At 38.2% G+C, this 27,780-nt stretch overlaps 1 non-coding gene across 1 annotated transcript; it reads left to right on the forward strand.

Moving 5' to 3' along the window:
* Positions 1 to 22,375: 22,375 nt before the first annotated feature.
* On the forward strand, positions 22,376 to 22,506 carry LOC114671199 (small nucleolar RNA SNORA48). The gene has a single exon (XR_003721086.2). It is a non-coding gene; the product is annotated as a small nucleolar RNA SNORA48 (small nucleolar RNA).
* Positions 22,507 to 27,780: the final 5,274 nt, after the last annotated feature.

The following is a 27,780-nucleotide window of genomic DNA, read 5'->3' on the forward strand; positions in this document are numbered from 1 at the left end:
AGGCCCAGGCCTGGTTTTGGGTCTGGTGCCTGGCGCCAGGCTGCCTGCCTTTGGTTTCACTTCCTTGTTTCTTCTTAAAACAGGTACTGAACATAAAACAGTATAGAACAATATGGGGGGGGGGGGCTGTTTGCCTCTTCTCTCATTGCCACTACCATGTAGGGACTGTCTCTTACCTCTCACCATGAATCTGAGACCTCCCCAACCATGAGGAACTGTAAGTCCAATTAAACCTCTTTTCCTTCCCTGTCTTGGGTATGTCTTTATCAGCAGTGTGAAAATGGACTTTTGCTAGCCATTTTTCTCTCATTTCAGAGGCTTTGTTCCTTATAATTTAGGATTCCCCTTGGGATTTGACCAAGACAAAGAAACAACAAAACAGTTAAGCAAAATTAACAATGATCACACAAATTATATGATTTATGAGTGCTCTAAATGTAAGCAGAAATTAACACCAGTGGATTTTTAAATGTTGACTTTAGTCATTTAAAAGGAATTTGCAAGACAGAACCCCAAAACAGTTTCTTACCTAGTGATGGGTCTCAGGCCGTAGACTGCTCTCTACCATCCTAGTAGCAGGAAAAAAAAAAAAAAAAAAAAAAAAAAAAAAACTTATCTTCCCTGTTGAAAGTGAGCTCAAACTCCATAAAGGAGTTGCCTGCCTTCAATTGTCATGGAAGAAGGAAAACTTGCCTTCCTATTGGAAGCAAGTAAAAATCCAATAAAAAAGGAGTTGTACAACAAAATAAGCTTTCCAACTTGACCAAATCTGGTGAGATCCTGAATTCTCTGGAGGGAGTGCTCTCAGACCTCAGCAAATTATCCTATTGGTTTGAGCTCATGCTGGTACCAAGCACCTGCAGGAGATTTGTCAAAGGTCATGGGCTTCTCCACTTAGAATCCTTCTGTGGTTACCAAAAATGTAAACCCTGAAAATTTGAGACAGGTTTCAGTTAATTTAGAAACTTTATTTTGCCAAGTAGCACAGCCTTAGGAAGTCCTGAAGACATGTGTCCAAGGTGGTCAGGGCACAGCTTGATTTTATACATTTTAGGGAAACAGGGGACATCAATCAATATACATAAGAAGTACATTAGTTCAATCCAGAAAAGGTGGAGACAACTCAAAGCAAGGCCCCCTCACTAGGGGCTTCCAGGTCACATGTAGGTGAGAGACAGATGGTTGCATTCTTTTGAGTTTCTGATAAGTCTTTCCAAAACATGCAATCAGAATATGCATCTATCTCCGTGAGCAGAGGGATGACTTTGAAGAGAATGGGAGGCAGATTTCAAGCTGAGCAATTCCCAGATTGAAGGGGACCAACAAACTTGCCCTGAGCGGTTGCCACGTTGAAGGGCCCCAAGGTATTTTCCTTTTACACACTGATGCCAACCCTCCCCTGGCACCGGCCGCATGGTGTGGAGAGAGATTCTGTGCACTTGGTGGAGGGAGAGCACAATGACTGGGCGACCTTGCAATGAACTCAGTGGTGCCTTGTCACAGTGGAAAGCAAAACTGTGCTGAACTCAGGTAGTGCCCACCTTGGAGGGAGCATTTATACCAACCTTAGCTAGAGGGATTGCACCCATTCCAGTGACTGCAACTTGAGTTTCTTGGCAAGCCTTGCCACCACCGGCTAAAGCTCTCTGGGGTCCTAAGTGAACTTGAAGCGCCACCTAGGACACAAGGACTGCAATTCTTAGGCAAGTCCTGATGCTGTGCTGGACTTAATGGCCAGTGAACTGGGGTGGTGCATGACCTAGTAAGACACCAGCTGGGTGGAAGTTGGTGAGGACAAGGGAGTGCTTGCAACACCCCTCCGCCAACACCAAACAGTGCAGCTCACAGCAATGAGAGTAACATTTTCCTTTTACTTGAGAAAAGAACAGAAAAGAGTAAACAGGATTTTGTCTTGCATCTTGGATACCCATTCAGCCATGGTAGGATAGGATAACAGGCAGTCATGAGGCCCTCATTCCAGGCCCAAACGCACAGAAATCATTTTCTTTTCTTTTTTTTTTTTTTGAGACGGAGCCTTGCTCTGTCACCCAGGCTGAAGTGCAGTGGCCGGATCTCAGCTCACTGCAAGCTCCTCCTCTCGGGTTCACGCCATTCTCCTGCCTCAGCCTCCCGAGTAGCTGGGACTACAGGCACCCGCCACTTCGCCCAGCTAGTTTTTTGTACTTTTTAGTAGAGACGGGGTTTCACAGTGTTAGCCAGGATGGTCTCGATCTCCTGACCTCGTGATCCGCCCGTCTCGGCCTCCCAAAGTGCTGGGATTACAGGCTTGAGCCACCGCGCCCGGCCTCAGAAAACATTTTCATACATGTTTGGGCCAGAAGGGAACCTTCTGCATTGAAGGGAAGGATTCCCTGTTGACAGGATTCATCACATGCTGATTAAAGAGACCTTGGGACCTGAATAACCAATAGTGATATCCAGGTAGTATGTCATGGGTCTCGGGTGAGATTTTGAGATGTGCTAGTTTCAGGTACCAGCTCGGCTATGGTGGAGTTGAGCACTGAGCAAGCTCTTGGGGTACCTGAGTCCAGGCCCAGGCTCTTGGACAGCATTTCTTCATCTGCCCTGGGCCACAGGGAAGCCCACTGCCCTGAAGGGTGAGCCCTGGGCTGGCAGCAATTACCACAAGCTGACTGAAGAGTCCTTGTGCCTTCAGTGAATAGTGCTAGTAGCCTGGAAGAACTCTCTATGGGCTGCTGATGGTTGTGGCCATAGGGAGAGGCTCCTCTCCCTGTGGAAAATGGAGGGAAGAGAAAGAAGGTCTTTGTCTTGTGGTTTGAGTTCTAGCTTGGCCACAGTAGAAGAGCACACCAGGTAGATGTCTAAGGTTTTTGACTCCAACCGCCAGTTCCCACACAGCATCTCTGAATACCCTCATGGCCTGGGGGAACTTATCCTGAAGGGAAGGAAGCAAACCTAGCTAGCTTCATCGTCTTCTGATTGTGGAGTGCTAGGGCCTTGAACAAACACAGGTAATAGCCAAAGTAGTGGTTACAGCAAGCCTTGGGCAACACCCAGTGCTGTGCTAGCTTCAGGAATAATGCAGGGCACTTACAGTGTTGGTGACCACACTGAAACTTGCATCACACTAACTCTAGCTCTAAGTGGCTTAACATAGGGAGGGAGAGAAAAATGCCATTTGTTTGGGAGAAAATAGACGGAAGAGAACAAGAGTCTCTGCTGGGTCATCCAGAGAATTATTCTAGATCTTATCCAACACCACCAAGGTGGTAACTCTTTGAGTCTTCAAGAACCATGGCATTACTGAGTTTGGGGCCCAAATTTCTTTGAATACCTGGACAACCCTCCCAAGAAAGATGAGCACAGGTTGTAAAGTCCAGATTGCAAACACTACAACAAATACCTAACTCTTCGACGTCCAGCATCAAAATCTTCCAGGAAAACATGACATCATCTACAAGCATCAAAATCATCCAGGACAACATGAGATAACCAAATGAATTAAATAAGACACCAGGGATCAATCCTGGAGAAACAGAGATACGTGACCTTTCAGACACATACCTGTGTCTGAACATAGCTATTTTGAGGAAATTCAAAGAAATTTAGATAACACAGAGAAGGAATTCAGAATTTTATCAGATAAATTTAACAAAGAGGTCGAAATAATTGAAAAGAATCAAACAGAAATTCTAGAGTTGAAAAATGCAATTGACATACTGAAGAATGTATCAGAGTTTCTTAATAGTAGAATTGATCAGGCAGAATAAAGAATTCGTGAGCTTGAAGACAAGCTATTTGAAAATACACAGTGAAAGGAAACAAAAAAGAAATAAAGAAGAATGACACATGCTTACAAGAACTAGAAAATAGCATCAAAAGGGCAAATCTAAGAACTATTGGCCTTATAGAGGAAGTAAAGAAAGAGATAGGAGTAGAAAGTTTATTGAAAGGGATAATATCAAATAACTTTCCAAACCTAGAGAAACATATCAATATTGAAATACAAGAAAGTTACAGAACACCAAGAAGATTTAGCCCAAAGACTACTACCTCAAGGCATTTAATAATCGAAATCTCAAAAGTTAAGGGAAAAAATGGCCCTAAAAGCGGTTAGAGAAAAGAGACAAATAGCATACAATGGAGCTACAATACTACTGGCAGCAGGCTTTTTAGTGGAAACTTTACAGGCCAGGAGAGACTGGCATGACGTAGTGGCTGAAGGCAGAAAACTTTTACCCTAGAATCTATATATGGCAAAAAATATCCTTTAAGTGTGAAGGAGAAATAAAGACTTTTCCAGATGAACAGAAGTTGAGGGATTTCATCAACTCCATACCTGTCTTATGATAAATAATAAAGGGAGTTCTTCAATCAAAAAAGAAAAGAACATTAATGAGCAGTAAGATATTATCCAAAGGTACAAAATTCACCGGTAATAGTAAGCACACACAAAAAACACAGGACATTATAACACTGTAACTACTGTTTGTAAACTACTCTTATCTTAAGTAGAAAGACTAAACCATAAACCAATCTAAAATATAACTACAACTTTTCAAGATATAGACAGTGCGATAAGACATTAAGGAAACACAAACGGTTAAAAAGTGAGGAGACAAAGTTAAAATGTAGTTTTTCTTTGTTTCTTTTTGCCTCTTTTTTAGTTTGTTTGCTGATGCAATCAGTATTAAGTTGTCATCAGTTGAAAATAATGGATTATAAGATAGTATTTGCAAGCTTCATGGTGAACTAAGGTAATCAGTATTTGCAAGCTTTATGGTAACCTGAGGTAACCATGGTAATCTAAAAACATATCACAGATACACACACAAAAAAAGCAAGAAATTAAATCATGCTACCAGAGAAAATCACCTTCACTAAAAGGAATACAAGAAAGAAAGAAAAAACCAAGCGAAGACCGCAAAACAGCCAGCAAACAAATAACAAAATGGCAAGAATAAGTCCTTATTTATCAATAATAACGTTGCGTATAAATGGACTAAACACTTCAGAAAAAGACATATAGCATGGCTAAATGAATTTAACAACAACAACAACAACAACAACAAAAAAAACACAAGACCCAATGATTTGTTCTGTTGCCTATAAGAAACACACTCTACCTATGAAGATACACGTAGACTGAAAATAAAGGGATGGCATAAAAACAGAAAATAAAGTGAAGGCATAAAAGCAGAGCAGTGGAACAGAACAGAGAACTCAGAAACAAATCTCTATATCTACGCTGAACTCATTTTTAACAAAGGCACCAATAACACACATTGGGGAAAAGACGGTCTCTTCAATAAATGGTGCGGGGAAAACTGGATATCGGTAGGCAGAAGAATGAAGCTAGACCCCCATCTCTTGCCATATACAAAAATCAAATCAAAATGCATTAAACACTTAAATGTAGGGCCTCAAACAATGAAGCTACTAAAAGAAAACATTGGGGAAGCCATCCAGGATATAGTTCTAAACAACAATTTTATGAAGAAATACCCCACAAGCATAGGCAACCAAAGCAAAAATGGACAGCTATAGCTCCGCCCAGGAGGGCGGGGCTCCTGCCTGCTCCACAGAGCAAGAGGCCTGGGTCTGCAGCCATGGCTTGGGCAGTTGCAGTGTACCTGGGGAGCTCCTGCCCCCGCTCAAAAGGGGCGGGACTCTCATGGGTCCCATGGAGTGTGCAGCCACAGCGGAACCTCCCTTCTGCAGCTGGCGTGATGGCAGCAGCCACTACCATCAGAACCACGTGACCAATTCTGACAATGATATAAGCAAAAGTGATGTGTGTCATTTATGGACCAAACATTTAATAGCCAAATTGAGATCCTCCACTACTCTCCTTTTTTTTTTTTCCCCAACAAACATTTTAGATGTTGACTGCTCTTTCATACTGTGTTCCTGAGTGCCTACAAAGGCAAATAAGTGCACCCACAAGGGAAAGTAGATGATAGAAATGGTAAGATCAGTCATTTTTCATAAAATGAGTTATATTGGGTTTACAAAAATTATCTAGATTTGCAAATAACTGAATCTGATTATTTGATTAGCTTCTCAAATAAATGAGTTATATCATCATTTCAAGGGTATATTTACTTATTTTGGCACAGACTGATAAAAATATTTCTTAAGAATCAGTCTCAAGCTAACAATATAGGATGAAATAAAAGTGATACCTGTAATGCTGGTTTGTTACTCAAACACTAAGGTTTTAACATGTATTCTTCACTTAGTTTCAGCTTTATAAGAACTGGATCTCTGCTGGAACTACTTTCTGGAAATGGCCTGGTTGCTGGTTTTGATCATTGTAAAGGTATCTTCTGTTCGTGGAAGCTTTGGATTAGAGTAAATCTAAATAAACACTTTATAGCTAAGCAATGTAAGCTGAGGTGGATATAACTAAGAGGAAATTAAACTAATTTGGAGGACTGTTCCCTACGTGTATATTTAATGTGTAAATTCATTTCTTGCTTCTGTTTTTCTTCATATGGAGTTGGTTAATTTTTTAAAAATACGAAAATTGGCAGAGACAATTTTATTTTGGTTCCCTTGGTCAGAGCCCACTGAAACTAGAAATAAATGAAAAATAGAAGGAAAATTTATATTGTCCTCAATGGAGGAAGAAATAGTTACACATTAAAATGTACGAAGTACTCTGGCCAACTACATTAAAATTGGCCCAAACTGAGCAAAACTTAAAGCTGGCGTATAATTTTTCAGAATTTGAGAAGAGAGCTAATCTTTCTAAAAGTGCTAGTCCTATTCAAATATCTTGAATGAAATGGTCAGATTTTGAGGTGTGGCTAAAGCATAGCAGAAATAAGGAGCACTATCACATAAATTCAGCTGGACACAGAATAATAGTGATGAATGCAGAGAACGTAGAGTGGAAAAAGAAACTATATTTACTCCAAATTTTCATTTTCTATGAATTATAACCCTGGATAAGAGAAACTTCTTGAGGAAAAGTGGGACATGTTATGGAGGCAGGGCAGTAATTGCAATGTCTTTGCATCAAAATACTGTGGTATAAAGGCTTTGTTTTATGCTATCTGACACCCTTAAACATCAAAAACTTCAAAAACATAGTTAAGGAAAAAATTATCAGGGTAAAGGAAACTAAATGTTTGACAAGATGGTTTCAAACCAATAAATCTGAAACAAAATCGTTAACTACCCCAGCTTACTCCCCCTATACCACTCACCTAATTATTTAAAAAAAAAAAATGGTTTCATTTAAAAATGAGTAATAGGCTGTGGGTGGTGGCTCACACCTGTAATGCCAGCACTTTGAGAGTCCAAGGTGGGAGAATCACTTGAGCCTAGGAGTTGTAAACCAGCCTGGGCAACATGATAAAACCCCATGTCTATGAAAAAATTAAAAAAATTTAGCCTAGCATGGTGATGCGCACCTGTAGTCCCAACTACTGAGGAGGCTGAGGTGGGAGGCTTGCTTGAGCCCGGAAGGTTGAGGCTGTAGAGAGTCATGATGGCGCCACTGCAGCCTGGATGACAAAGCAAGACCCTGTCTCAAAAAAAAACAAAAAATAATAATTCAAAACAAAGCACAGAATCTAAGCATAAGTACTGAAAATTAATACAGAAAGTGTATCTAAGCTAAAAGCAAATAAAAGATCTACATCATATGAGGATGTATTTAAAAAAATAGAAGCATATAATTCAAATACTTTCTTCCCATAATTTCAAAGACATTAAATAAAGTGTCATAGTAACCTGAATAAAAAAAAAAACCCTCAAATAATAGGAAAGTGTAATGAGACAATAAGAATATTTGAAAAGTAAATTTATAAATCATGACAACAAATTGAAAGGAGAAATAAATCAATTAAAAAATAAAAGCCCTTTTACACTACAGAGGATGTAAATAAAGAGAACACTAGTAACTAGAAAATATAATCAAGCATAGGTTGATAGATTGGAGTAAAACACATATACACATGCACATACACACACACATATGTGGCCCACTTTTGTTAGATTTATTTTAGATACCGTTTTTAGTTGATATTATAAATTGTTTATTTTTTAAATGGTTATAGTTTTTACTAGAATATTGAAATGTAATTGTATTATTTTTAAACCTTCTTTATTGAAATGTAATTCACATACGAGAAAACACTCCTATTTTAAGTGTCAAGCTCTGTGAGTTTTCACCAATGTAACTATAACAAGATCCTGAGACCTTTAGAAGTTAATCATCCTATCAGCTCCTGGTAACTACTGATCTGCTTTCTTCATTTTAAATACAATTGATCTTTTCTATTGTTTCATGTAAAAGGAGTTGAATCTGTAGACCAATTGGAAAAGAATTGACACCTTAACTTGAAATCTTCCAAATCACAAAAATGGCATATCTCTCCATTTATTTAGCTTCTTAAATTTCTTTCAGCAATATTTTATAATTTTAAATGTGCAGGATTTGCACATCTTTTACTAAATATATTGTGAAGTATTTCACACTTTTGATGCTATATAATTAATATAAATTAAATTTAAACATTGAATTGTTTATTACCAGTATAGAGAAATGCAATTAATTTATATTTTAACCATATAGTCAATGATTTGCTAAATTCACTTAATGCTTCTCCCTTCAGAACTCTCCATACAGGTGTGCAAGACTGCTTGATATTGTCCCACATGTCACCAAAGCTCTGTCCATTAGTTTTCAGTCTTTTTTTTCCTTCTGTGCTTCAGTTTGGATTCATTTTATGTTATGTCTGCACAGTCTAATTTGTTCTTTATCCCATCCTGTGAATTTTTTATTTCATTTGCCCTGTCTTTCATCTTTAGACATTTCATTTGGCTCTTTTCTATACTTTCCATTTCTCTCCTCATTATTTCCTGGTTTCTTTTTAAATCCCTGAGCATATTTATTAGAGTTTTTTAAATTTCCTTGTCTGCTAGTCTACCCTCTCACATTTCTTGATCTGTTTCTATCAATTGAGGCCTCTTCTGGCTATGTTATATAATGTTCTGCTTTGCATATGTAGTAATTTTTTATTGTGTGCTAGACATCATGTGGTTACATTGAAGTTACATACATCTTCTGCAATTTGATGTCTTGCTTCAAAGAATGTTGTGCTTTATTCTAGTAGGCAGGTAACTTACTTGAAGATTAGTTTGATCCATTTAATTCCTGTTTCAAGCATTTTTATGGCACGTCTAGAGTTTTCTTCATTCCAAGCATACCTTGATCTCTTCACCCAGATATGACCTTTCTGGGGTTTCTATTGAATGCTTCATTGATGACTGAAGAATCTTTACACTGGTTAGTCGGAGTTCAAATGTTTCCTTACTTGTGAAGGATCTGAGAGTTGTTCATCTTACAGTGCTTTGCCCGGCTTCATTGAGTTTTACCCTATGCATATACAACCTTGTACTCAGCAAATACTCAAGGGGTCTCAATGGCCTTTCCTTCCCTCTCTCCCCTCCTTCCTTCTTTCTTTCTTTCTTTCCTTGAGATGGAGTCTCACTCTGTCGCCCAGGCTAGAGTGCAGTGGCGCAATCTGGGCTCACTGCAAGCTCCGCCTCCTGGGTTCACGCCATTCTACTGCCTCAGCCTCCCGAGTAGCTGGGACTACAGGCACCCGCCACCACTTTCAGTAGAGACGGGGATTCACCGCATTAGCCAGGATGGTCTCTATCTCCTGACCTCGTGATCCACCTGCCTCGGCCTCCCAAAGTGCTGGGATTACAGGCGTGAGCCGCCACACCTGGACGGCAATTTCCTAATAGCTTCTCCTTGTACAAAATATTGTCTAATAGTTTCCAGCTATCGCAGCTTTGACAATTTTTTTAGCCTTAACATATTGACTATAAGTTTGTCTGTTTCCATTGTACATACTCTTTTTAACAACTTCTTAATATTTCTTAACATTAATGTTCCATTATTTATTTAGTTTATAAAAGATGGACTTTTAGGTCCTGTGGCAAATATTATGCATCGACTTACTTCAGTCCATTTCAAGTAACTTAGAACATGCTTACTAAATGACAAAGGCTGAAAAGTTGTACTACTTTTCTCAGACTTCTCTACAGTTCAGGTTCCAAACAGGCTTAGCTTTCAATGAGCAGATATAATCATATATCGGGCATGCAATCTGGTACTTCTTCTGTTTCTGCTAATGAGCTTGGTTGCAGCAGTATTTGTTTTTTATGAAGCAGAAATTACTGAGCCTGATACCTTGCTTCGGAATACCTCTCATTTCATGCCTAGCTTCAGAATAGTCTCATTTCTATAGACTCAGCATAAAGGTTGTTTCTAAAGCCCTTCCAGTGAAGTACCTAATTTCCTGAACTAAATTCTTTTCAGCTTAAACTAGCTAAGAGTAGTTTCTGTCATCTATAATTAAACACAGTGCAAAGGAATTTTGAAACAGAAACTGAGAGCTGCATGCAACAGAAGTCATATATTTTGCATTGGCTTATTAAGTGGAAGACGAAGAGGACTCACATGTTGCATTCTGAAACAATGATGAACTTTGTTATTTGATGGTAAAAATTAATACAGTTGTTCCCTGAGGTGCCCTGGATGAAAGAGTAAGTGCCAACAATGACTGTAGCATTAGGGGAAGTGGTAGAGACAATACGTAAGATTGAGGTGTGTTGATTGCCTTTTTCACTTGTAAACAAAATTCTACAATAATGTTCATGTAGACAGTTTAACACCAGCCAGTGAGAAGCTCTCTGCCTAGTTCTACAATCTAGGGTGACTGAGATTACAGTAGTGTGATTCCTTGAAGAGTTGAGAAGGTCAATTGTTTTAACCCTGACATTGAAGCAGTTATTAGTAAGACTGTAAATCAGTCATTACAGCAAAAGACAGCAGTAACAGAAGCCATAGCAGGAACCCAAAAGCTTACCATCAGAGAGAACTTTATCATCGCTAAGGCCCTAGTAACACTGCATGATTCTCATTTTCCTCTTTTCCAAATGAGAACTTTTATTCTGTTTATCTTGTTCCAGCTGCACCATGATAGGTTGGGTATGTTTGGGGGCAGATTGTTTGCTTTTAATTTTAGCAACTGCCAGACCCCAAGACTACACATAATCTAGAGACACTGCAGTGATCTCTGTGTGGGACTTCAGAACTGTCTATTTTACAAAAGGCATGACTATTTCTATGTGTCAGAAGAATGGTATGGCTGAATATTAGGGGAGGCAAATGGCTAGATTGTGGGAGGGACTATGAGTTGTCCCACAAAATCAACTTTTCCTACTTGCTCAGAAATAGACCTTCAAATGTTACTTGGGCACATGGTCTCCAAGAATAACAATTAAATTCTATAGTTTTCTTTGAATCTAGGTGTGGCCTTGTGTCTGTGGATAAGTGTTGACCAATGGAATGTAAGTAAAGTGATGTGAAGAACAATCAAATAAATGTTCTCAAAGGGAGAGGGCTTCTTTTCCCTTGTCTGCTAACTCAAAACATGGATCAGATGACTGAAGCTGGAGCAGTTGCACTGGACTACAGGTAAACCCCACTTATAGAGGGTGGCAGAGCAAAAAGAAAGACAGATCTCTGAGAATCATGGAGTTTTCACACCAGGAACCTACGTGAAGGAGAAATAAACTTCTATCATGTTTATAAGCCACTGTTGTTTTGGGTTTTTCTGTCAATTATAGCTGAAACTACCCCTGTCTTTATAGAGTTATTTTCCAAAATTTTAATATTACCCAAAAAATGCTTCAACAAAAAATGATATCTTTAAAGAAATGTATTTGTGTTCATGTTATAAGCATTATTTTTTGGATAGATTTTTAGAAGTGAAAGTCTTGAGTAGATGATGTGTTATTTTTATTTTGAAAGATACTTTCTAATTGCCGTGTAAAAATGCTTTACCAAGTTCCACAAAAAGAGTATGAGAGGAATTGTTTTCGTGTATCTTCTATAAAGATTTTTACTGATTTTTAAATTTATTCTATTTGAATATATAATCTTATGTACATATCTCTATTATGACTAAGTCTAGGAATCGTTTTTTCACACGTCTATTCTGGCCAACTGTTTTCTTCTGTCTTTTGATAAACTTCCTATAAATTGTTTAGTTTTTCTTGCTGATAAGTTTACATATTCTGGGTATTAATTATTTTTAGTTGTATGTTTGGCAAGGTTTTTTTCCAGACTGCTGATTATTGTGTAACTTACTTATGATGGCTTTAATTAAAGAAGTATTTATATATCAGCATAAATGCCAACATTTTCCTTTCTGGCTTCTGGATTTTGCTTCTTAGCTAGAAACCTCTAGAGGGTATAACATTATTTTTCTATATTTCTTCTAACATACTCTTTCAATTAAAAATTGTTTCACTTTTTAATGCATATGGAATATATTTATGCAAGATATGAATTAGAGGTCTAATATTCATTTTAAATGAATAACCAATTTTCCCAGTGCTATTTGTTTAATAACACTTCTACATTTCACTGATTTGAAATGCAAGTTTAATTATAGTCAAATTCTTGAACAGGCAAAAATGTGTTTCTTGGTTTCTGTGTTTTATTAAGCTGTTTCTATGCCAATTCCATCCTTTGTGAACTCCTACAATTTTGTAACACATTTAGATAACTAGATAGCAAATCTTCTTTTCCAAAAACATTTGGATATTCTCATTTATATACACTTCCAAATGAACTTTGAAACACATTTTTATCTACCCAGCTGAAGAAAGATTTTTAAAATATTGTATCCATTCCATAACTTTTAGAAGTCAATAAGTGCTTTTAAAAATGTATATGTTAACTATGATATTAATATTTGAATAAAAATATAGCTAGCCAATTGGAAAGTATTTTAGAATAAAGACATTATATAAATGTATATATTGTTGATATGTTTATATAAATGAAATGCCTATATCACCTACAGGTTATCAATCTATGAAAATAATTCCTCAAAATTTTTTAGTTTATAATTCTGAAGAAAAGCAAACTTTCTTTCCCCCACAACTTAGCTGGATCCATATTTAGACAAAGAATTAACACAACCTCAATTCTCATTCCTTTTCTGTTATTTTCTCTTCTTTTGAGACAAGGTCTTGCTCTGTTGCCCAGGCTGGAGTGCAATGGTACAGTCATAGCTCACTACAGCCTCAGCCTTCTGGGCTCAAGTGATCCTCCTACCTGAGTCTTTCGGGTAGCTGGAACTACAGGTGTGTGACAACACACCTGGCTAATTTTTTCAATTGTTTGTAGATGGGTGTCTCATTATGTTGCCCAGGTTGGTCTCAAACTCCTGGCTTCAAGTGATCCTCCCTCCTTGTCATGCGAAAGTGCTGGGATTATAGGCATGAGCCACCGTGTCTGGCTCCCAATTCTCTTTTATATATGTCCATATGTTTTAGTGTATATTGAATGAAATTAGCAAATATCAATGTTCTCAGTTTCCTTTGGACTGATGAGAAACTGGCTTGAAATTTCTGGGGTTTTTTTTCTGATTTTTTTTCAGTGAATATATTAGTACTGTAAAACAATAAGCTACTGGTATTATAATCTAATAGTTATTATGTGGACAGAACAACTGCGGCCTTAAATTCATGTTGTTGTACTAATAAGAGAGGTGTGTAGAACTGTTAGTAAAATTGGTGAGAAATGCAGACTCTGATTATTGTTTGGCTACCATTGCTCTTTTTTTTTATTTTTTGAGACGGAAGTCTCACTCTGTCACCCAGGCTGGAGTGTGCAATGGTGCGATCGTGGCTCACTGCAAGCTCTGCCTCCCAGGTTCACACCATTCTCCTGCCTCAGCCTCCCGAGTAGCTGGGACTATAGGCGCCCGCCACCACACCCGGTTAATTTTTTGTATTTTTAGTAGAGACGGAGTTTCACCGTGTTAGCCAGGATGGTCTCGATCTCCTGACCTTGTGATCCACCCGTCTCGGCCTCCCAAAGTGCTGGGATTACAGCCGTGAGCCACTGCGCCCGGCCTACTGTTGCTTTTTCTTTTTTAATAGCCACATGGCATCACTGTTTAGCCAGCTCCCATTTCATAGATTCTGTCTTTCACATTACTTGGCTTTTATTTCCTCAAAGTTGAGCTACTAAGTCTCAGGATAATTGAAATCTGAAATATATCTAAACTTTGCCATATGCTAGAGGAGAAAAAATTCACCTCTTATGACATTCAAGAGTGAAAAGTTGAGCCCAGACCAGCAATTCAACCAAATTCTTCCCTCCTGGTGATTCTGCCTTCGGATCCTTGGTGTAGTGTCCTGCTCGCAGACCTTAGTTGGAAAGAAATCAATGCAACCATAACAACATTCCTATGGGGATAGACTTCACTTAATCCAAAACAGCTCTAAGAGTTCAATGTCATTGTTACTCTTATGTTATAGATAAGAAGATAAAGCACAGAGAGATTGAGTAATTTGACCAACATCACACAGTGAGCAGATGGAAAGGAGGAATAGACATTTGACATAAGGATGGGAAGGGATAGGAAGACACAGTGTGCCTCGAGGTCTGCACTCCTAACCACCACTTTGTACTGCTTCCCAAAGGGATCAGAGAAAGAGACTTTTGGAGAATATTTCACAGGGACATAGAATTGCACATCAGGCTGTGTGCAATTCTCTCTCTCTCTCTGTTTTTTTTGTTTTGTTTTGTTTTGTTTGAGATGGAATCTCACTCTGTCGCCCAGTCTGGAGTGCAATAGTGTGATGTTGGCTCACTGCGATCTCCACTTCCCAGGTTCAAGTGATTTTCCTGCCTCAGCCTCCTGAGCAGCTGGGATTACAGGCACACTGCAACCTCCAACTCCCAGGTTCAAGTGATTTTCCTGCCTCAGCCTCCTGAGCAACTGGGATTACAGGCGCCCGCCACCCCGTCCAGCTATCGTTTTTCGTTGTTGTTGTTGTTTTGTTTGTTTGTTTGTTTTTGTAGTTTTAGTAGAGATGGGGTTTCACCAGGTTGGCGAGGCTGGTCTCAAACTCCTTACCTGAGGTGATCCAGCCGCCTTGGCCTCCCAAAGTGCTGGGATTACAGGCATGAACCACTGCCTCCGGCCCCAGGCTGTATTTGTCTTTAGGAAGATGACCATCTCACTAACTCCATCCCATAAGGGTTCTATAGGAACTAACTATAGTATTACAGAAGTGACTGTGTTGTAAAGCATATATGTGTGAAAATTATAATATCTTGGACGGGCGCGGTGGCTCAAGCCTGTAATCCCAGCACTTTGGGAGGCCGAGACGGGCGGACCACGAGGTCAGGAGATCGATACCATCCTGGCTAACACGGTGAAACTCCGTCTCTACTAAAAATACAAAAAATTAACCGGGTGTGGTGGCGGGTGCCTATAGTCCCAGCTACTCGGGAGGCTGAGGCAGGAGAATGGCGTAAATCCAGGAGGCGGAGCTTGCAGTGAGCTGAGATCCGGCCACTGCACTCCAGCCTGGGCGGCAGAGCGAGACTCCGTCTCAAAAAAAAAAAAACAAAAAAAAAAGAAAATTATAATATCTTATAAATCTTAAAATTGTATGTGTTTATACTAGACCTTCTTCCTGAAGTCTACATTTCGAAAGAGCATTTACTTTTCCTTTGCCTTTGAGTTTGTCAGTGAGTGCTAATCTGAACCCATAAAGTTTGTCCCATGGAAACAAATACAACTGCTTCCTCTTTTGCCAATGAATCTGTGACTTGATATACATATAACTTTAGGCCATACCTAAAAAGCAGCAGTAGCAGATTGTTTCAACAAGATGCAGACAGGTTTAAATGGGTCCATAGGATATTCATATAGTTTTAATCGCTTTACTTTTATGGTCTAAAATTTTAATATGATTTTATAAAAAAACTATGATACAGAAATTTTTGCCAATAGATCCAACAAAAAGACTTGAGCAGTTAGTCCAGCTAAGTCATTGCTTTACTTCACTTTACGTCGTTAGAAAACACGCAGACAGTTGGTTTGGGGTGAAGAGTTGTTTTCAGTTAAAAAAAAAAAAACTTATTAGTATGCTCATCTCATGTAAATCCTGTAGAGACCAGATTGAGAACATGTTTTCTCTTATCAGGATCATGATATCCTTTTCCTAAATGAAACATTTGTACCACAGTGAAAATTCCCCCCTTTCCCTTAGATACCTATGGGAAAGAACTTCTAAATAATGCATTTGTTTTGGCTCAAAGACAAACTCGTGGGTAATCTGAATCTCTCATTAGTTTCACAGTTCTCTATGGATTAGCTCTGTTTCCTCAGCAAATTTTCCTTTATCACAATGGAAATTTGGGCAAAAATGTGTTTATATTTTCCACCACTAAAATGTTATCTGAAGGGCCCACTCTGGTATTCAGGGTACTTCACTTGTATTTAGCACTGGCAGTTTAGGCCAGAACATGAATCGGGCTATATTTGGACTGTTTCAATGCTCATTCTAGGGCAGTCTGTTCAAATCAAGACCACACTATGATTGGATCTTCTACAGTGTTCATAAAAAGCTATCTTGGGGCAATATTTTAGTGTGGTTACATACCAGCAACCATCTTCCTTATCCCAGCTAGTGATCTCCAAGGAGCTATGCGATCCGTTTTTGTGGTCCAGTAGCAAAAACCACCACCGACAGAAATATTTCGTATTTTGCATGTACGTGAGTTATGCCCTCTCTTCTCTCTTTCTCAGACAATTTTTCCTTTTTTTTTTTTCATGGTCTTTTACTTCACTCTATTTCTTTCTGCCAGAATCAACATCCAACATTCTTTTAAGTGTTCAATAATAGATCCCTGAAAGGAAATAACATTCAATATGTTTTTAAAACCCTTTGTAAATTCTGATGATCCACCATTAATTCAGTATTCTATGTGCCAGGCTGTGAGCAAAAGTTTTTTTTTAAGTGCCTTAAAAAGAAAGTAAATGACATAGTAGGAATACCAGAGAAAAAGAAAAGTTAAGGAATACTTTTAAACATTATATGCAAATATGGAATTTTAGAGAAATCTATAATTTATTGGAATGAAAATAGCAAAAGCAGCTATTATTGCTTGAGCCCAGGAGGCAAAGTTTGCAGTAAGCTGAGATTATGCCACTCCACTCCAACCTGGGCAACAGAGCAAGACCCTGTATCAAGCAAACAAACAAACAAAACAACAATGGCAAAAACAATAACAACAAAACCCCCAAAGCAATTACTAAATACCTTCTATGTGCCAGGTACAAAATTATATATTCCTTGTAAACCTGTATATGAGAAGCAGCTCATGTATATTAAATAAAACAAATTTCAATAATGAAAAGTCATTTATAAACATAAGCTAATTAAAGAACTACTAATTTTATGGTACTTCATTAGTGATAATGAAATACCACTTCCAGTATTGGTAAAGCCTCTCCTGTCACCGTAATAAAGATGTCACGGACTGTAACACTTCCGGTTAAATATTAAGCCTACTGTTCCTTGTAAACACCTGAGTGAGGCAACTGATGATCACAGTGTCTATGCTAAGGTACTTAGAGTAAATTACAGACGTACTAGGCCACCCTGGGTTTCTCTTGCAACTTCTTTGGTCACTGTTTCTTCATTAACTTCGTTGAGAGGTCTGGAGTCAACTGTAGATGTTGAGCTGCCTAGGGCTGAAGCCTAACAGCCTCTTTTCTCTTGAAGTGACCTTATATACCACTCATATGCTCATGAGCCTCAAAATGTCTATCTCTAGCCATTACTTCTCCCCTAAGCCGCCTGAGTCTCATATTTAACCACTTGATTGACATCTCCACCTGGATAAATAACTAGACACTCCCAGCTTCTCACAGCTGAAACTAATTTATTGATTCCCATACCCAAGGAAAAAAAAAAGAAAACCCATTCCATTCTGAGTCTTGTCTCAATAAACGGTACCACTTTTTATCTAGTTTCCCAACCCGAGAACTGGAGTGAGCCTTGGCTCTTTCCTTCTTCTTATCTCTCGCATCTCATCCAGGAATTCTAGACTATTTTACCTCCAAAACACCCATCATGGTCCCAGTCCAAAGCAGCATCATTTCTTTCATGGATTACTGCAACAGCTTCCAAGTTGTTTTCCCTGCTTCCTGCATGCCAACCATCTGTTATTCACATAGCAGCCGGTGGTCTTTGTAAAATTCAAATCAAATCATAGTGTTTCCTTGCTGAAAACCTTTCAATGACTTCTCATTGCATGTGTACGAAAATTCAAATGCTTCCTAGGTCTTCCATCGCCTGGATGCCTACATCTCCATCCTCTTTTTGTACTACCTACTCCTTCATTCCCCCATTTGCTCGTTACACTTCAACTTCTCCAGCCTCCTTTCTGTCCTTGGAATAGCCACATCCTTTATCAATTCATGAACCTGGTGCTTGCGGTTACCTCTGTGTGGTGAGTCCTTCACACAGCTCCCCATGTGGCAGATGCCTACTCACCCTTAGGTTTCATCTCAAATCCTCAGAAAGACTTTCCATGAAAAAGAAGCTCAGATTACCTTTCTCTACCCCTCTATGCTCACCCCCATCACATCTGTCTATTGATTTCCTCCATAACACTCCCCAGAATCTGTAGTTCTTTCTCCATTCACTTATTTGCATGCTCTTTGTTGTCTCCCCAAGATAATGCAAGAGGAAGGACCTCACCTGCCCTGTCATGATGACATTCCCAGTGGCGAACTTGATGCCTGATATATGTATGTAGATGCTCAGAAAGTATTTGCTAAATAAATAAATAAAACAGGAATTATGGAAAGTAAGAAGTGAATCATCAGAAATAATAGATTTTTCCAAGGCAAAGGGGCTTTAGAGATTGTTTGATCAAACCCACTTACCTTTCCAATAAGACAAACCAGAGAGGTTGTTTTCTAAAGCTGAGAGAGTGAGTGACTGCAATGGGCTCCTGACATTGAGTGCAGTGCTTTCCACTAAATAAGTGGATCAAAAACTCGATCTTACATGCAGTTATATACGTCCAACTATCCTTTTCAGAAAGAATAAGGTTAGTTCGTGTCCTTCTTCCCGTTTTGTGTTTAATATCTATTCTTTATAAAACAATATTGATAGTAGATAACATTTTTTCAAAATTATCTTTTGACAAAGTAAAAACTTTGAGATCTCTCTTGAGTTCTTTTGTTTCGTGTTTTTGTTTATTTCGTTTTGTTTTTTACTTTAAAGAGGCTGAATTTAAAACTTCGATAACAAAGTGTCTCTGAACAAATGCAAGTCATTGTAAGTGATTTATTTTACAGATCCCACCTCACTCTCTTCCAATCCTACTCCACTTAGGTAAGCAGTAAGAGCACCCTGTTGTATCCTTCAATGTCTTCCCCATTCTTATGTAAATGTGTAAATGTGCTCATGCACACACACACACACACACAGAGTTTTGACTTCTATGTAATGCAAAAGGATCATGTCATACACATTACCCTACAATTTGCTTTTATTTTTACCGAATGAAGTAGGTAATACGCATTGTAGGTTATATGCATTGTAACTCTAGAACAATGCATATAGTTGTAACTCATTCCTTTAATTTTACATAATATTGCATAGTATGGATACCAAAATATATTCAACCATTTCCCTGCTGATAAATGCTCTCAATTTTCCAGGTTTTTAAAATCTACTACAAACAATACTCTCATGACATCTCTATATTTATATCTGTAGATTAAAAACTCAAAATCTCTCTTCCATCTTTTTCTACATTTACATCTTTTCTTCAATATCAGGGTTTTCTTCAATATCATCTACCTCTTTAGAATACATTTTCAATAGTAGAATTGCTAGATTGGGGGAATCTATATATTTTAAAAATTTTAATATATACTGATAATATTTAACCAGCATGGCCTGTCATTGCTGTGTATTCCCAAACATAGTTTATGTTTTTTGAAATATCCTGCTATAGTAGTTTTGTCCTTGTCTGTCAAAGCATTTTAATCACCTCTGGAACACAACAACTAAGTATGTTAGCTGTCTCTCATTCTGCTATTTGCCACTCTGGAGACAGTTTAGTAGTCTGAAAATCTGAGAAAAATGTATTTTCATAAGAAATGAAAATTTGTATACAAGAAAATGCCCTCACTTTCTACTCCTTATCTGGCTTCTACTACAGCATTTTCAACCACTTGCCCTACATAATACCCGTGTCACTGATAGCTTTCTTTGTCTTGAGTCCATAAGGATATTCTTATACACTAGGACCAAGAATTCTGGTGATATTTGACAGGGTATGTCCCCATTCTTTCTCTGTAAAGAAGTTAAATATTTTATCTTATTTTTTCTTTTAAGAAATTAATATAGTGTCTAATCATTACTTACAGTGTTCTTCTTTTAGGTAGTTCCCTGAAGATAAAGCAGAAACTTTCATTTTTAGGAAAATCTTCTCTGCATTGGCCACCTCTTCCCATCTGACTACTCTGCTATCCAGGATGTCAGAGTGTTCTATAACATCTTAATAAGCTCATTCTCTTGACCATCACTGTAATCCCCCAAATCACCCATGATTAAGTTCATACTCTGTAGAGAAATCCACCCAGTGGTTGATGACCATTCTCTAAAAATACAATTGACTCCAACTCCAAAGTGTAGTGCTTTAATGCTGGTATATGTTGCAAAAGCATGCAAAATGGTGAAATCACCTGAAATACAGTAGCTGTGAATTGCTACACCAATTTTACATTATAATTTTGCTTACTAAAAATATGTATAAAACCAGTCAAAGTCCTCACCTGCCAGATTAGTGGGAAGTCCAATATCTTCACTCTCCGTGGTCCAAGAAGGAACAAGGAGGTTGGTAAGTCTGACCTCCATATTCTAGGAAGAGAAAATAGGGACTGCCTTTGGTTCTAACTGCTTTATGATCTCAGAGGTAATGCTGATGTCCAGTGGATCTGGAACTCTTTACAGCAGCATAGATTTTTCTCCCAAGCCAACCTTAGCATAGGGCCCTTAATGACCCTTCAGGTTGGAGCTTTTAACTGATAACTTTTTCAGGCCAATCCTTTAAAATGCCAGCTGGCCAGAGAATGTCAGGATTAATTCAGGTGTCCATTTACAAACTGAAACCATTGTGCCCTTTCTTGCACAAAGGTGTCTATGCTGGAAACATAAAGGGGTCATCACATACTTTTTTTTTGGAACACTGCAATAGGGTAACCTGGGATACCTTACTGCAATACCAAGCTACCTAGGATTACAATTCTGATTGCCCCATGGAGCTGTATAATTTCTTATGCCCTGTGCATATGTAGGCATGCACACACATGCACAAATCAAAGGTAGAAACAGTCACAAAAAGAATAATTTAAGGTAGCCTACTCTGCTAAAGACAGCAAGGTAATTTTCTGGTTATAAAAAGGAAAAAGAAAAAAGAAATCCAGTTTAAATCTCCAATGAAGTATTTTGCAACATAACAAATAAATCAAAAATGTGCACTCTAAAATAATCAAAGTGTGTGAAGTCTAATCAAAACTCTGCTCCTATGCCTTAGTACAGACTTCAGAAGAGAGTCAATGGTGTTCGTTTTCTTGTAAATGAATCTGAAGTTTATTTGATTCTCTAAGTTAAATAATAGCAAAGGAAGGTTTAAAATGTCTGTTCACTTATTTACTGTGGATAGTTAAGTGGTTTGCATCATAAATGCTAATTCAGGAAAAATAGTCACTTATAGAGAGCAATCTTAGGTTACATAAACAATCTGTGCTGCAATTGGTATTGGATGAATTAAGATATGAGTCTACTGGCAATATTTTGATAAACAATGCGTGTCAGGCAAAGAATCAATAAGCTGTACCATTAATCTGCTGTCCCAAATTCCTTAGTTGAAAATGTTCTTCAAATTACTTTTTGTGTGTGCTAAATGTTTTGCCAACATAGACATATTTCTTCTTCCTGTAATCCCAGCACTTTGGGAGGCCGAGGCGGGTGGATTACGAGGTCAGGAGATCAAGACCATCCTGGCGAACACGGTGAAACCCCACCTCTACTAAAAATACAAAAAAACTAGCCGGGCGTGGTGGCCCGCGCCTGTAGTCCCAGCTTCTAGGGAGGCTGAGGCAGGAGAATGGCGTGAACCCGGGAGGCGGCGGAGCTTGCAGTGAACAGAGATCCCGCCCCTGCACTCCAGCCTGGGCTACAGAGCCAGACTCCGTCTCAAAAAAAAAAAAAAAAAAAGAAAAAGAAATATTTCTTCTTTACTTTCCACAGAAGGTCCATGATTTTATCTAAAAACAAACAAACAAACAAAAAATGTGCTTCACATTGTCTCATGAAGACACTGCATTATACATTTTACGGTTTGAGTTAGCCTGCATAATGATAAAAAAAAAAAGAATACATTTACATGCCTACATGGTATCTTAGAAATTAAAGTTAATATATGTTAGGATATCTGTTTTTTAAAAAATGACAAAAATCCTGTCTCTGACCTGGGTAAAGTGGCATCTGGTTGGTGGTACTTATCTCAAATCACACAGACATAAGGCAACCTCTTGTTTATCCCAGCTTGGCTTTTCTTATCTTTTTTTTTTTTTTTTTTTAGACAGGGTCTCGCTCTGTCACCCAGGCTACAGTGTCTTAGTGTGATCATCATAGCTCACTGCAGCCTCAAACTCCCAGGTGCAAGTCATCCTCCCACCTCAACCTCCCAAGTAGCTGGGACTACAAGTATGTGCTACCATGCCTGGCTAATTATTTTATATTTTTTTGTAGAGACAAGGTTCTCCCTATGTTGCCCAGGCATCTCCCATCGGCCTCCCAATGTGCTGGATTATAAGCATCAGCCACTGCATCAGGCCCCAGCTTAGCTTTTGTCTGTTCCCATGCCAGGTTCATCCCTTGGACACATGGAAAAAATGACAAAAATCCAAGAGCTAGATATTTCACTGATTTTGCAGATGGTTAGCCATTGGATAGCACAGATTTTCTTTTCATATGAGACTGAGTGCTAAGTGGTTAGTTGGACTTAACATGAAAAAGAAATTCATCTTTTCTATTCCCTTACTCTTAAAATACATTGTCAAAAATTCCACAAAATCCTAGTTTCTGATGAGTAGAAGACAAATCCCATTAGGGAATAGGATAGAGTTAATGTCCTTTTATCAATAAAGAGCCAAAGACCATAGGCTATTTTAAAAACCAACACTGTAAGAAATTTTAATGCTAACATTAAACTAAGAAGCTAATATGAAACATTTGAACATATATACAGAAAAAAGGGGAAATGGCTACAGATTAAATAGGAGTGCTCAAATACAAAATAGTATGTTGAGCATGTCTAAAATAGCAAATTAAAGCTGGAATAATAAGTAGATTTAACTCTTTTATCCCCCTATGAAGCAAGTCAATAGTGATTGTGACTTCTTACGTGCAATTTGGAGGAAGAAAGGCAGTATTCTGTGTTTGGGTGGTGACCATTGTATTCAAGGAAGCAAGCAGTCACTGTGTGCTTTCAAAGACAGAGAGTTATGAATGTCTATGGAAGTCCTAAATTCGTCCTCTACTGGAAGCAACAGAGACTCCTCCCCAGTCATTCTTGACTGACAGATTTTGTTACCATACCTCAGAAAGGGTCATGGTGATTTTATGACCTCTTTTAATTAAGTTTAAAGCATCTCTAAACATAGCACATTTAAAACCAAAAGGGTGAGTCTTCTTATTCTTAAATTAACAAATTACCAGAGTTCTTTTGGGAATTCTACATACTGACTTAGATGGCTTATAAGTAACTCAATCTCAATTATTTCAGGGCTAAGCATATTTGCTTCTACACCTTCTGCCAATCCCACACAACGTAAGAGAGCTATGAATTGAGCATTTACTAAGTGCCAGACATGGTGCTAAGTTGTTCACATGTAATATCACTTTATTATTCTCACAACTATATGTGACGAGGACTATTAGTATCTTAAATTCACAGACATGGAAAATAAGGATTAAGATGGTAATAGCTCACCTGGAATTACACTGTGGAGCAGATGTTTCCCATCTCAACTACATCATCATTATCTGATCAGTTGAACAAGCCAGAAACCTAGTTCTGTCTCTTTCTCCCCAACCTCCAGCCTTGAATCAGTCATTAAGCCTTGCCAACCTTTCCAATGTTTCCGGACTCCATCATTTTCTTTTCATTCACTGTCACTGCCAAGCTCAAATTTTACCATCTTTTGTCCTAAGGAGAACAATAATCTCCTATTTGGTTGCCCTATTTCTTGTCTCAGACTCTGATCCTCAAACCACCCTGATATTTCCTTCTTTCTCTCCTCTTTTCTTTTCTTCTTTTCCTGCTTCTGTGAAGCCTTCCTGAATATTCTGCCTTATAATTCCTTCCCAAGTTTAATTAGTTGCTCATTTCTGTACCAATAGAACCTAGATGTTTTATTATTATAAAACTCATGCCTTTGAAACACAACAATCTGAGTGTTTCTACTGCCAGACTGTTGCTCCTACCACCAGACTGTTAATGTCTTGTAGACAAGACCCCATCTCATTGACAACTTCATTCACTTGTTCATTGATTCACTCAACATTTATTAATCACCCACCTTATACCAGGAAATTAATTATTTTTTAATAATGATAACGATGATGCTGATAATAGCTATCTTTTTGATAACATATGCAACAGTCCTATGAGGTGGGTGTCATGCGCGTTCGTGTAAAGAGACCACCAAACAGGCTTTGTGTGAGCAATAAAGCTTTTTAATCACCTGGGTGCAGGCGGGCTGAGTCCGAAAAGAGAGTCAGCAAAGGGAGATAAGGGTGGTGCCGTTTTATAGGATTTGGGTAGGTAAAGGAAAATTATAGTCAAAGGGGGGCTGTTCTCTGGCGGGTAGGAGTGGGGGTCACAAGGTGCTCATTGGGGGAGTTTTTGAGCCAGGATGAACCAGGAAAAGGACTTTCACAAGATAATGTCATCACTTAAGGCAAGGACCGGCCATTTTCACTTCTTTTGTGGTGGAATGTCATCAGTTAAGGTGGGGCAGGGCATTTTCACTTCTTTTGTGATTCTTCAGTTACTTCAGGCCATCTGGGCTGACGTGCAAGTCACAGGGGATGCGATGGCTTGGCCTGGGCTCAGAAGCCTGACAGTGGGTATTATTATCTTTATTTACCTTGAGGGAACTGAAGATAGAGAGGTAAAAATGCCACTGTAAAGACACATATCTTGGTTATATGTCTGGAATGCTGTAAGGGCTCAATAAATGTTAGTTGAATTTAGTTGAAGTTAAAATTCGAGTGGAAAAGCACTTAAAAGAATGTGTCTTTTCCAAGAGGCTAAGAAAGATAGAAGAAATATAGCACTGATTGAAAAACCTGGACTTAAATGTCAGGCACCTGTAAGATTTGCAGTCTTTGCTCGGTCAATGGTAAGCTACATGACCTGAAATAAATTGCTTACTTCTGTAAACCACAATTTAAAATCTGTAAAATAGATATTATGAGTACTAACTTCAAAGGACTGCTATATAAATTAAATGTACAAATATGTGTAAAATGTTTACTTAGTCATCAGCTACAAAGTAAGCCCACAATAAATATCAACTATTATCATAATGACTGCACAATAACATAATATGATAGGGGCCAATAATAAGCTAGTCAGTGTAAAATTATTAATTTCATAAGTTAGAATTTTCAACATCATTATGTATTTTTTTCCGGTATCTTTGTTTTTGTTATTATTGCTATTATTGTTATATTTGTGGGGAGCAATATGAAGTACAGCATGAGAGTGGCCACTAAACACATATAGGAGTGTCAACTGATGAATTCTTCTAGGTTTCATTATAATGGTATTTGAAACAACAAAATGTGGATCTGAAGGAAAAATATCTACTAACTCCTGCCATCAAACATTATCATTTGCATGAAATAGGCCTATTTTAAATGTTTTATACTTTAATCCTTCTTTCATAGAATTGCTCTTTCAGGAAGACTAAATAAGAATGGAAGTAGTTACTGAGTTATGAAACTAGGTTAAATGTCATAGAAAACATTATTCACCCCCAAGTTAACCATCTCTATTGTGGTTGAAATAAAGAACAGAAATGTTTTAAAATAATCCTAGGGACAGTCATCTCAAGGGAGAGATAAGAATTTCAAGCATCTCTGAATATGAAGGAATTTGGGGGACGCAGAAAAGACTTTTAGGTAAAGGATCAATTAGCCTATCTACCTTCCATGTGGTTTCTATTATGATGTTAAAAACAAAATGGCGCATTGCCATCTGTGTGACGGGTGGGTGGGCATGTGGCCCTTCCTCCTTCCTTCCCATCAGGTATACTCAACTCCTCACTAGTGGCCAGTTTCTCAATGAGTAAATAAGGCCTGCTTCTTGACACACATTCCACAGGCAAGCTAGATTTTAGGAAGAGGTAAAATATGCCCAAAAAATTCCCAGAAGACCAAGAAGCTACAAGAGGGTCAGGATTGTGGGGAGTGTTAGTGGGAACTTTGCCGAAAATTCAGTGCAAGCTTACTCAATCTTCTCTTTCAATAAACATCCTTAGGGTGGAAGCATTAGATGGTGGACCCCTCCAATAATTCCCAAACAAATATATTGAGCCATTTGTGGTTTATAGTCTAGGGCTTTATTCTGCTGTATCATCTGTGTATTTTTTTTAATGTTGTATTTCTTTTGGTTAATCTTCCTTCCTCCTGGGAAACAAAACGTTCTGCAATAACAAACACTGTCTGTGGTAAGTCCCCAAAACTCCAGTGCAACAGATTGCAAAGCCTGCTGTCCATTTTAAATAGGCTTGCATTGTTTCTCTCTTAAGCTGGTCGTTTTCATGCCTCCAACTCTATCTCACATATGTGTCATTTTTCTCTGGTCACCAATCACCAATTGCTCCTTGGAAAATATGCTTCACTATGCACAGCAAATGTTTTCTCCAAACAAAATTCACAACCCTCGTTGACTTGTAGAAATCTATTGACATCCCAGTAATTTTGAAACTGAGTTAATTTTTGTCACTGCTTTCCTTATGTCCAAGTCTCTAAAATATCTTCTAAATATATAAGTATTTTGAACTCAAAGAAAGCTGTAGAGAAAAACATAACTATTTGAACACTGTATATCATCTTAGATATACTAGTCAGACTTTATTAGAGGTACTTTTTACTTAGTAGAAATTCACTTATGAGAATGCAGAATGCAAGAAATTAATTAACTGATTTCCAGACTCACTAAAAAACCCAGATGCTCTTAAAGACAGTTCCACAGTACCTGCAGGTGCAAGACAAATTGTACAGTACAGTGACTGACTCTGAGAAGCACTAGGGAGTGGATGGGACTCTGGCTATGGTGGCTTTTCTCTCAATTTGCCTAGAGCCAGATCTGATGTATGCCTGTTATTCTGGCATAATTATTGACACTACGCCTATCATTTTCAATGTACCCTAATTTTGTGATAAATCATATGGTTTTCCTAAATGAAAAACTAGAGGGCACATGTTCTACCCAAAGAAACAAAAAGCTTTACTTGGTTCTTGCCCAGCATTATTACATAGGAATGAAAACCTGTGCTTTTTCAAAAGAAGCCACATCTAGACTTTAGGTAGACTCCTCCAGTGTTTAGTGTTAGTTAAGATGCCTTATTTTTCTTTGTGGCTACTTTGTAGGTCAAAACTTATTTGAATGACAGATTTCCCCATGCATCACTGGTTTAAAACTTCTTTTGGTCTAGAACTTCTACATTTTGGGGGCTTGTGTACCACTATTTTCTTTTCCATTTCATCAGTTGGACTGCCTGGCTCCACTTAGGATATTCATGTGTACATTGGAGTTCAGGCTAAATAGGCACTGTTTGAATGCTACTA

Source organism: Macaca mulatta, chromosome 11 (assembly GCF_049350105.2).
Source record: "Macaca mulatta isolate MMU2019108-1 chromosome 11, T2T-MMU8v2.0, whole genome shotgun sequence".
In the NCBI taxonomy this organism is placed as follows: Eukaryota; Metazoa; Chordata; class Mammalia; order Primates; family Cercopithecidae; genus Macaca; species Macaca mulatta.